The sequence below is a fragment of the Heterocephalus glaber genome, unplaced genomic scaffold (assembly GCF_053883595.1).
Source record: "Heterocephalus glaber isolate CG9 unplaced genomic scaffold, H.glaber_assembly_v1.0 deba00000621, whole genome shotgun sequence".
Lineage (NCBI taxonomy): Eukaryota > Metazoa > Chordata > Mammalia > Rodentia > Bathyergidae > Heterocephalus > Heterocephalus glaber.
In genome coordinates, this window is record NW_028258153.1 from 11,555,032 (window position 1) to 11,568,079 (window position 13,048).

Here is a 13,048-nt window from a genome sequence, read left to right on the forward strand (position 1 = left end):
AATTTAATTTTTTTAATGTCTGATGATACATATTTCTACTTTCGTGTTTTATAACTTCATATGTGGCATAAAGATCTTCATGTGGTATAACAAGTATAAACTATTAGCTGTATAACTTCCTGAAAATTATCTAAACTTCTGATAATTACCATATAAAAATTTTAAAGTGATCCTAAAGAATACAAAATGTGTCAAGTTTGATGGACATTAAAAGAAAAGCTGGCATTTCTTCTAAAACTAATTGAAAATAGAATTATCTGTCCACAGATCTTTCTCTAAAGATTTCCAGTTGGATAAACACAATTATTACTAAATTTAACATAAAACCTCCATGATAATATTGTTAATGAAAATAACCATACGATGTTATATTAATCGCCACAATATCCCAGTTAACTTTAATTAACTGCTTGACAGTTACGTTGGAGATAAAAATGAAAAAGTTCATAGGTTAGAATGTGAACTCCTTCAAGTTTGTTATTATTGTTTTTTATGGGATAGCAGACTATCATTCGCATGCTTCAAAATTTAAATTATAACATGCTTCAGAATTATCACTTAAAATTTGAATGTGATTTTTTTTTTCCCCCTCAGGAAACTCATCTACATACTTATTTAACAGTTGTCTTAGTTACTTTCCCATCATTGAGACTCAATCCCTGACACCCACAACTCTAAGAAGGAAACCTTTATTGTGGCTCAAAGTTTGTAGAGGTTTCATTCTATAGTCTGCTGGCTCAAAGGCAGACACATGGTAGTGGGGCATGTCAGAGGGAAATCAACTCATGTCCTGGCAGCAAGAAGCAGGGAGAGATCAAGGAGGAGCCTGGAAAGTAGATAAGCTCTCCCCAGAACCCTACCATACCCATAGTGATAAGACTCTTCTCATCAGACTGAACCTTTTAACAGCAAGTCCTCTCTAAGTTCTCATAATCCAATCACTTTCTAATAGCTCCAGCTATGAGTACATGAGGCTTTCCCAGGATATCCACATATAAACCATAACATTCCACCCTTGGCCCCAAAAGACTCATCCACATCCTTTTATGCAAAATACATTTAGTCCATCTCTAAGAGTTCCCAAAGTCCTAATAGTTGCAGCATTGCTGAAAAGCCCAAAGAAAGTTTCCTCTGAGATTTAAGACAAATTCTCAGCTATAAACACTTGTAAAAATCAAAAGAAGGTTAAACACTACCAACATGCAAAGACATAGGGTAAACATTCACATTCCAAAGGGAAAAATAGAGAGATAGAAAGAAATGGATTGAAAACAAGATCTAAGTCCAGCAGGGAAAACAGTATGTGGTGAGATTTTTAATTCCAGAGCTTGGGTGCCTTGGCCCCTATGGCACTGGAGGTGACTGTATCCCTCATGGCTTCTCTCTTGGGCCAGCCTTGCTCACTCTTTACAAACTTTGCTCAGACTTTCCATATGCCTGACTTTTCCAACCTTCTAGAGTCTCCACTGCACTTTTAGCTTCACCCTTCCAGCATCATACACTTCCCTCTCAGGAGCACACTGTCTGGCCTCCTAGGTCTTCTAAAATCTGGTTGGAAGCTTCTTTCCATTCTGTATGCGTAAAAAACCAGCACCACATGGAGGATGCCAAGCTCTGCTACCAGTTGGCATAGCAGCCAAGCCCTTTTGCATCTTGCTGGTGATTGCAGAGGCCTCCAAGTGCCTGGAGGACTGAGCAGGGTAAACTGAATCCCAGTGAATCCCTAGGTCACCTTTCACCTTCGCACACTTGAGCCTGAGAAGGGTGGGGTCTTGCTGATCTCAGAGTGTCCTTGAGCCAGTTTTCCTATTGTCTTCTGTTAAGTACTTGGCTTCTTCGCAGTGTGAATCTTTTTAGCAGCCAAGATCTCCTCAGTGTACTGGAGCTTCCTTTTAAGCCAAATTCAAACCTTTCAAAAACTTCCACCTGGGCTCTCTACTCTTGATTCTCAATTTAGAGCTACCTAAAAGCCTCAACAGTATCCAAGCTATAGCCTGAATGTTTGGCTGCCTTGAAATTTTCACCACCAGATTAGTCTCAGTCCACCACCCTTAGTCTCCCATAAAGTCTCAGGACATGAGCAAAATGTAGATAAATTTTCTGCCAGAGCATAACACACATGATTTGGGGTCCCACTGACAATGGAGTCCTTATTTTCAACTGAAAAACTTCCTGAGCCTGGTCTTTTCCATCTGCTTTTTTGTCAAGCATTCTGGTCTTCTGAGCTCTGACAAGTGTTATAGACATCGCACATGAATCCACTCGTTTAAGCCATCTGCTTTTTTTGTCAGCATTCTGGTCTTATGAGCTCTGACAAGAATCTCCTATAAATCTTAGCTTACAGCATTCTAGGTCTGCTTCTCCACCTGGCATCTCCAAACCTTTCCAAACTCTTCCTATGAATCAGTTCCAAAGAATTCCAAACACTTGGTCAGGTAGTGTCGCAGCAATGATTCTCCACTTCTCTGGTACCAAAATCTGAATCAGAGTTTACTAGAGGAACAGACATACACACACACACACACACACACACACACACACACACACACACACATACACACACACTGATATGTAAAAGATTTATGAAATAGGCTTACAATGGCTGCCTGCAGAGTCAGGAATAGACAAATGCAAAAGGGCTGCCTGTGTGCTGGAGAGCCAGAAGATCCAGTCAAAAGTTGAAGGACTGGAGCTCCTGTAAAGAACTAAAAGGAGAGACTTACTTCTCCTTTCCCTTTTTATTTCATCCAGGCTACAAGCCTGGTTGGTGCTACTCACTTGCAAAATGGGTAAATTTTCCCTCTTCAGTAAATCAGTCATCCAGACACACCCAGGACTGTGCAAAACTAATCAGCTAGGCTTTTCTTATTCAAATTGATACCACAATTAACTATGTTAATCACAGAGAGCGACCCAAAGAGAAAGGAAAACTTCAAAAGCAATGATACTTGAGATAGGGCCTTGAGATTTAAAAAATGAGTAGGAATTTGCTAGATATAGAAAGAAGGGAGAGACTAAGTATTTAAAAAGCACAAAAGCAAGAAAAAACCCTCATCATAGGAAAAAATTCCAAGTAGTTTTCTTATAATGAAGTACAAAGTTGTAATGAAAGGAGGTATAAGGGGGAGCTTTCATTTTAGCCCATGTGCTTTTGGTATAATGTGGAATAATCTGGATTTAAATCTGTAGATAATGGGGAGTTCTAAGGAACTACATTTAGAAGAAACTCCTTTGTGAGGGCAGAGATTAGACTGAAGAGGAAGAAAAATCATTGAAAGTAGAAATATGAATATCTCCTGAGATAATCTATGTAAGATATGACAAGGGTGACCTAAAGCAGTCTCTAGTGATATATATAATCTATAATATATATAATATATATATTATGTCTATATCATATACATATTCAAATATATATTCATATATGTATAGGAATCCTAACTAAAGACATTAGTGTTCCATTAGGGGGAAGTTCTGAAACAGGAGAAGTCTATTCTGATTCTCCAATTGGGATATATTCATGAACAAATAGGAAATACAGACAAAGAATCTGGTCTAGATAAAAGAAGGAAATCACTCTGAAAAATTTCAAAGAAAATATTAAACACAATGACTTATAATATGGAAAAATATCTTCATTGAAGAAATCTTTAAGAAATATCCAATTATAAACAATATACACATCATATTATTTGAATTTTGAAAGTAAAATTGCCTACAACTTTGCAAGTGAAAATATCTTTAAAAAGTATATTGTGAAATAAAAGTCAAATCATAATAAAAGTTCATGATAAGAAATGAGACATAGATGGTAGGTGGGAAACAAATGAGAAAAGAAAATTCTATGGATTTTTATCAAGTCTGATAGAAAAATCTCAATGTGCAAGATCTGGTCAAGTACCAGGAAGCAATATGAATTTATAGGGAAAAAACAATGTTAGATCCAATAGGGGTATTAGAAGGCACATATGAAAACGGCAAGAAACACATTGAAAGAGAATTCCAAAATACCATGTCAGAGTTTTTCTTACTCCTAAGGTAGCTTCAACAAAAAAACAATGGTTGCCCGAGTTCAATCCCGTGTACCAAAAAAAAAAAAAAAAAAAAAAAATACATTGGCTGATCTTTGAAATGAAAAATGGGCAAATTAGGAAATTTTCTCCAAGAAGAAAAAAATAGATTGAGGTTGTTTTCACTAGTAAAATTAAAGGAAAAATACTGAAAGCTCTGCCCAAAACAGTAATGTTGGTGAGGTAGAATTTATTAAGGAGAAAAGCGATATAATTTCTAAAATTGTTAAAATACATTATAATCTCTATACTTGTCTGTTAGTAGATCTGCCTTCCATCAGAAGGTTGAAAACGAAGAAATGGTCTCTATGAGTATCACCTGCTATAAGAATAGCACATTGCGGCCTGACAAAGTGGCTACTCCTTTTAGAGATTCATTCACATCAACAACCTCAGGTTTCATGCTCTGTGTTGCACAGCAAGGAACTTCACTGAAACTCTAAACTTCCTCCCCTCATGGAGAACAGATGTGGGTAATAGTATTTACACTCAAATGAATGTCCTTCCTGTGAAGAGGAACTACCCACAGGCATCCAAAGATCCTCATAGCTAAAGGGGACTAAAGAGTCATCTAGTCCATTATTCTCATTGTTAAATTTGACAGATGCTTTTCAGATATCAAATATCAAGAGGTAGGACAGGATTATAGACACATATTTTCATTTTTCAACCAAGAGTTTGATTTATTGACTACAGAGCTTTTATGAAATTTTAAATTTTTAAGTAAATTCTTCAGAATGAATAATTATTACATAGAATTAAGAGAAATCTAAAATACAAGATTGATCTGATAAAGATAAACATTATACAGATTCAGAGATATAAGATACACAAACAAAGGAAGTAACCTATTTTTAAATTATGTATACATGTATGTATATGTGAATTCTTTTAGATTTCATACAGTTACATGTCAATATTCAGAGTACAGCATAGCTTTCTTTTAATAATTCTGTGTCCTTTCTCTGTTTTCATATATTTTGAAACCCTAACATTATAATACTGAAAGCTTTTTTCTTTGCAGTACCTTTTATTAATATAAATAAAATTTCAAATATAAATGAGATAAGTTATTTGACCAAACTCAGGCTTCCCTCAATTTTCTTTTCAACTAGGCTCTGAGCTTTGTGCTATCGTATTTATCCCTACCCTCTCCAAATCTAGCAAGAATCCCACAAAGTCAGCTTATGGGAATTAACCATACTATATATTGGATCACCCTCAATATCTAATCAATTTCCTCATCCTACACAACCCAGGCGATGTCAGCCAAGCCTGCCTTCAGCAACAATCTTATTAGGCCAGGTTAACCAGAATCCCTCCTTATTCCTCATGTTTCCTCTTAGTAATTTTCTACACCATGGCCCCTCTCTTTTAAGTACTCTTCTCCTTACCCATAAATTCCCACTTGTCCTTGTTACATTTAGAGTTGAGTCCAATCTTTATCACCAACTCTATCTCGTCCCTCAAAAATCTATCATTGCAGTCAGTGGTCCTTACACCTATGGCAATGATTCTGAATAAAGTCTGCCTATTGTTCTTTATGTCTCATAGAATAATATCTTTTCATTAAGAGCAGTAATATTTTAAAGGGCATAATATACAAAAAATTCTTATAGTGCATAAATCTTAATTTTTTCTTTATAAATTGGAATTTCCTTCTTAATGTGAGCCCTAAGGCCTTTGTATCCTAGAGATATTACCTATAAGATATGGAACAAAAACATACAATTATATATAAAAACTATTGAAATTTAGGTGTTGTAGCTTTTGTAGGAAATCAGACATTTAATACAATATTCATAACAAATGCTCCAAGTTTTTCTACATTAATATGTCTCCTGTAACTGAGGGTTAAGATAGAGACATTAGTACATTTCAAAAGACCTCTAACTATACAGATCTGAAAAAGAATGGGAGGGAATACTACTGCTCATGAAGTATACATGGCAAAATTGAGAACCTCCAAAGCACCCAGAGTCCCAGTGTCTGAGGAAATTTACTCCGAAGTAAAAGTGAAGCTGTGATGGAGTTCTTTGGCACAGGGATCATGAAGAAAGGGCCCTACCCTGACCCAAGATTTGTCCAGAGAAACTTGACTTGCCAGAGTCAGAATCATGATCCCATTTGTTACAAAACTAATAACAGAAGGGCAATAAGGGAAGAAATTACAAGTCAACTTTGATCATTAAGAATTTGTGAATATTTTCATTGACTTGAAAAATTAGTACTTGTCATTTGTTCATCAGTGAAATCCACACACACATTTAGAATAGCAAATTAGAAACAAACTATTTCTACTAGGAGAGTATACTCTATTTTTTTTTTTTGACGCCCTCTCACTATACAGTTCAGGTTAGCCTTGAACTCACTACGTAGCCCAGGCTGGCATCAAAATTGTGGCAATCCTCCTGCCTTAGCCCCCCAAGTGCTGGGATTACAAGCATGCACCACCACGCCCAGAAAGGAGAGTATACTTATGCTTGCAGTTATATAAAGCCACAGTGCAGAAATATTGGTTTGTTTATCCAAAGTGACCGGAGTTTCTTCCATTTAGAAGTCTGGACAATCTACATTATTCCAGCAAAACTGAGGAAAATTGCACATGAATATAATAAAGTAAGCATTCTTTTTGTCTACAAGAGTATGGTAGAATCTAATAAATAATTTATTATTATACCAGCTTATTTTTTATTTTTCATAAAACTAATAAGAACCAGTTGACTAACATGATTATTTTTAAATAACTATGAATATAAGACTTTCCTTTCCAAGAAAGTTGATCAGATTATCCTTTAAAATTGAACTAAGTTTTCTAAATCAAAACTTTTCTCAATTATGTAAGTACCTTAATTTAAGGACTGATTATACTTTTTTATATTTTGCTGTTCAATTGTAGTTTTTCAAAACATGAGGCTACTACACTGTATTTTGGATATTTTTATAAAGACTCACAAGTATATGAGGTGGTTAGTGTTTTGCTTAAAAATAATTTTAAAGATTTCCAACAGTTAAAATCATTGTCATACTAAATTACTACAGGCCTTCACTGTTATGGTTCATATTCAACTTCCTGTTTATATAAGGCTATGAGGATCCATTCTTCTTGTATGATAAGTAATTGACAATATATAAATATTCTATTAAAAATACAAAAAGGAGGAAATGAACTGAAATTATTTTAAAATATTAATGTGCCTTTGATGTCTAATATATTGCTAAAATAAAGAAAAAATTCCTCTTACATACAATTCTGATTACAATTGTAAATCCTACAGGAGAATATTTTTACCTCTCTAATAAGAGAAATGCACAAGAAACAACATAAGAACACTATGCAACTCCCAAATTTAGATCTTTAAAGCTCAGAAATTTTCTCTGAACTCAGATATTATCTAATTTCCTACTACTCATCTTCAGTTTTCAGGGATGCTCTAAAAATTTAGCGTCTCCCTCTGTACCCCAACCACTATCCTGGCTTCCAGTTGTATTCTTAACTTTCAGGAGACCATATACTCAAAAAAAAAAGTCTTCTATGCTTACAGGTTTTTTAGCCTTAAGTTTGCTGTAGCTGAACCTCTGGAGATGTGCTTTCCAGGGATCACCTGACAATACCAAGAGACTTGAAAGTTCTTTATCTTAACACCAAATGTCATACTTCCTCTAGAGAAGACTTAACCAATCTTGCCTCCTTCCCTTCTGTGCTTGGGTTTTTCACCTTTAGTTATAGAGAATCACCACAGTATTTTCTGTAAAAATGATCCCTTGTGAGTAATCCAAGCTGGATTTTAAGACTTCTTTAAGAATTCAACTAGATTCCACTTCCGAAATCATTTTTAATTGTTCTTCCCACTCACATTTCCAAAGCTCTCATGATAGTGTAAGTCTATCCCCCTTTAATCTCACTAGAATTTTAATTACATCTCTAGGCCTCCAATATTGATAATTTCAAACAATCCTTTCTTCTTTTTTTTTTTTTGGTACCGGGGATCAAACTTGGGACCTTGCACTTGTGAGGCAGGCGCCAGAACCACTGAGCTAAATCCCTGGCCCAACAATCCTTCTAACATGCATAACATTGTGTCTTTCTTGTTTAGAATCCATCAACAATTCCAAAATATCTTTAATTCCATGCTCAAACTCCTTTTTATGATTACCATACAACATTAATTATGATATGGCTTTTCCATACGACTGTTCTCATCCCTCCTCTTAATGTTTTGTTCCAACAGCATTCACTTTTTTGCACATTTTTCCTTTTACAAATTTTATTGTATCATGTAGAATTACTTGCAGTTCTCTCTGTAGACATACAATTTCCTACTTTTCTAGGTCTTTCTAAAACATGCTCCCCTTTTCTTTTCTTCTCTCAACATCCACTCTTTTTCTACCACTCATCTCCCACATTCTGGATAAACTACAAAAAAATTTGTTCAATAACCATCTCCACCATAGTATTTTCTCTTATCAACTACCCTTATCTTCAGGCAGCCTTAGGAACTTCTCCTTTGTTATTTGTACTAACACCTTTCATATTTAGAATTTTAATTATTTTTTACTTGTTATGAGCTGCTGGATATCCAGGATGAAGCCTTTGATTTCTGAATACCTAGAACGTACTCCAAGACTTAACACATGATGCACATTCATAAATGTTTGCAGAATTATTTAAATAATTAATTAAGAGACATTTCAAGGAGAACGAGCCGGTGAGGACCCCTGGGCTTGCCCACCAGCCTCCAGCTTGGCCTTGCACGCAGGCAGAGCAGGCGCCGGCTGAGTGCACCCTGCTCAGTCCCACTCGCTCCATCCACTTAAGAATAGAGGAACGAGCCGGTGAGAACCCTGGGGCTTACCCACCAGCCTGCAGCTTGGCTGCACGGGTGTCTGAAACAACAGCCCCCACCCCCACCCCCCACCCCGCCTCTTCCCTGTACAGCTACTTGGATCCACACTACAGAGGCACAGGGGAGCATAAAGGCCATTGTCCTGAACTGCAGAAGTGAACAACAGAGAGAGGGCCTCTCTCAGGTTCCCTGATGAAAACTGAAGCCCACTGGAAAAGTGAAGAGAATCTCTGCAGTAAAGACACACCAGACCACTGTGGTTGGTAAGTTGGAGGGATGATCACCTCCAATTGGAACCTGGACTATCTTCAGGGAAAAGGCAGCTGGAACCTGCAGCAGAACCTTGCAGAGTTCAACCCTGCAGGAGGACAGGGAGCTGAACTTGGGACTTGCAGCCAGAAATCTGCCTGAATCTCACAAGTCTCTGACTGGCTTACTGAGACTCATTGACTTATAACTGCACACTGCTGCCCATGTTGTCTATTGTGACAGCAGAGACATACCCATCATTTTCATCTTTATTTGTTATTTTCAAAATTACTATTTTTTTTGCTCTTATTTTTAATTTTTTTTTCTTCTTTGCTACTCTTTTAAAATTTTTATTTTTCTCTTTTTTCTTTCTTTTATCTTCACTTTGTCTCTCTCTCTCTCTGCCTTGCTCCCTTGCTGTCCCACATTGTTCTTCATCTCCCTTGGTGTTCCTGTTCTGCCCCTACTTTGTATTTTTTCCTTATCTTTCTTTTCTTCTCTTTCCTTCTCTTGCCTGTCCCCTCTGGCCTCACTGTTAACCTTCCCCTATCCTTCACCTTACCTACTCCTCGCTCACCAACTCCTTTAACTCCCCATCCCGAAGGGTAAAGTTGCTATATTGAAGAGTTTATTCACTATAAACATATGTTGGGTTGGTCCTTGATTTTGATTTAATTCACACAGTTAAAGGTGATAGATTAATAACTACCACAAATATTCATTTTCTAAGAGGTATTTGATGCTATTGTGTTGCAGCTTGTATCACTTGGGCTAAGGTGTTATGATTGATCTAGTCAATTGCCCTTCTGGTCTAATGAAAATGAGATAGCCTCAGAACCATTAGAGATTTGAAACCTAAAGACCAGCTATATCTGGAGTACACCTCTGAGAAGCAACCATTCCATAAGTGTTGTAAATACATCAACAAAGATACTTACAATAAACATTTTCAAAGGATCAACCCAGAAAGTAAATGAAGGACAGTACCAAAAACAAAAATGAGAAGACATTTAAGTAAGGCACAAACTCAGACTTCCACCCCACTAAAGGCAAATTCTGGGGGAAATGAAGTGGAAAAGTCGGATAATCAACCAACTGGACACCCTGAACTGATAGCACAGGAAGTAACAAAACAGATGAATGAGGCTCTAGAAAAATTCAAAACAGAAATAATTTCACAGATAACTACAGAGAAGGTGAGCAGAGTGAAATACACAATGAGAGGCTCTAGAACAGAAACAGACAAAAAAATACATGAGCTCAGAAACATATTGGAAGCCATGAATGCCCAGCATAAGAAAGAAGTGGAAACCATGATTGCCCAAGATAAAAAAGAAATGGAATCCATGAAACAGATTCAAACAGATTCAGGAGATTAAAATCTCCATTGAAAGTACGCAGAGAAGATTAAGGGAATCTAAAGATAGAATATCAGGTATAGAAGACAGGATTGCAGTTAAGGACCATGAAAACAAGGAGCTCTTCAAAATAGTAAGGGACCACAAGAAATCAATTCAGCAGCTGCTAGATGATGCAAAGAAGAACAACATAAGACTGATAGGAGTCCTCGCAACAGGAGAAAGTACAATTGACATTAAAAAAACTATTCACAGAAGTAGTAGTAGAAAACTCCCAGACAGAGGGGGAGAATTGGACATATAGGTAAGTGAGGTATATATAAGTCCAACTACCATGATCAAAAAAAATCTACACCTAAACATATAATAGTCATGATCCCAGAAACGCAACAGAAGAACAAAATCCTACAGGCAGTTAGAGAAAACAAACAAATCACCTACAGAGGAAAGCCCATCAGAATCATGGCAGACTTCTCAACACAAACCCTCAAGTCAATGACAGCCTGGAGTGAAGTATTTCAAGCCCTAAAAGAAAATAACTTCCAACCTAGACTGTTGTATCCTGCAAAATTATCTTTCAAAATCGATGGGGAAATTAGACTCTTCCACAACAAAGAAACAGCTGAGAAATTTCATGAACACCAAACCAGCACTCCAAGCAATACTAAATAATATCATAGAAAGAGACAATAAAGGTTACAACTCCATGAGGCCAAACAGAGGGAAGCCACCAGGCAATGTAAGGAACTAAAGGGAAAGGGGGAAAAAAATAAGAAATAAAAGATCTAATAACAGCCAAACATCATGACAAAGATGAGTCAATATCTATCAATTATGACTCTCAATGTTAATTGCCTCAGTTCACCAATCAAAACAAATATACTAGCAGAATGGATTAAGAAGCAAAATCCAACACTGTGCTGTATAAAAGAAACACACCTAATTCAAAAAGAAATTTATAAGCTGAAAGTAAAAGGATGGAAAACAGTTCTCCGTGCCACAGGAACCCAGAAAAAAAGCAGAGGTAGCAATCTTATTTGCAGACAAAGTAGATTTCAAACCAAAACTACTTAAGAGAGACAAAGATGATCACTACATCCTTGTGAAGGGAACAATCCAAGAGGAAGAGATGACAAACCTAAATATATATGCACCAAATATGAATGCCCCCAACTATACAAAACAAATATTAATGGACATGAAAAACCAAATAAGCACTAATACAATTGTAGTGGGGGAACTCAATACCCCACTATCACAAATAGACAGATCATCTAGACAAAAAATTAATGACAAAATTCTAGAACTGAACCAAGCTATTGAACAAATGGACTTAACAGATGTTTAAAGTGTTCCACCCCACAAAATCAGAATACACATTCTTTTCAGCTGCACATGGGTCATTCTCCAAACTAGACTACATGCTAGCTCATAGGACATGTCTAAGTAAATGTAAAAGACCTGAAGTTACCCCTTGTATATTTTCAGACCATAGTGCAATAAAATTGGAGATCAATAACATAAGAAACTGCAAAACCCCCCAAAACACATGGAAACTGAATAACACCCTCCTGAACAACCAATGGGTCACAGACACATTAAAGAAGAAATTAGACAGTTTCTACAAGTAAATGATAATGTCAGTACAACATACAGAAATCTATGGGACACAATGAAAGCAGTTCTACATGGGAAATTCATACCAGTGAATGCCCATATTAGGAAAACAGAGAGAACTCAAATAAATAACTTAACACAGAACCACAAGCTCCTAGAAAAAGAAGAACATAACAAACTCAAAGATAGTACAAGACAGGAAATTATAAAGATCAGAGCAGAAATCAAGGCAATGGAGACTAAGAGAATGATGCAAAAAAATCAATGAATCAAAGAGTTGGTTTATCAAAAGAATAAATAAAATTAATAAACCTTTAGCCAAACTTATCAAAAAAAGGAAAGAAAAGGCTTAAATCCATGCAACTAAGAACAAAAGAGGTGAAGTCACAACAGACCCAGCAGAAATCCAGAGGATCATCAATACCCACTCTAATAAAATGGAAAACACAGAAGAAATAGACAGATTCCTACATACATATGAATTGCCAAACTTAAATGAAGATATAGAAATTCTAAACACCCCAATTACAATAAGTGAAATTGAAGATGTAATAAAAAATTTACCAACAAAGAAAAGCCCAGGTCCTGATGGCTTCACTGCAGAATTCTACAAGACATTTAAAGAAGAACTATCACCATTACTCTTTAAACACATCAAGGAAATTGAAAGGGAAGCAATGTTCCCAAATTCATTCATGGAAACAAGTGTTACTTTGATTCCAAAACCAGGGAAAGACTCAACCCAAAAAGAGAACTACAGACCAATCTCCCTAATGAACATAGATGCAAAAATCCTCAACAAGATACTGGCAAACAGAATACAGAGGGTCATCAAGAAGATCACACACCCTGACCAAGTCGGATTTATCCCAGTGATGCAAGGATTGTTCAGCATTTATAAATCAAT

At 36.3% G+C, this 13,048-nt stretch overlaps 1 protein-coding gene across 2 annotated transcripts in view; it reads right to left on the reverse strand.

Moving 5' to 3' along the window:
- The window catches only part of Spag16 (sperm associated antigen 16), a 773,985-nt gene that overhangs the window by 487,707 nt on the left and 273,230 nt on the right, over positions 1-13,048 (reverse strand). The gene's annotated exons all lie outside the window — the stretch shown is intronic.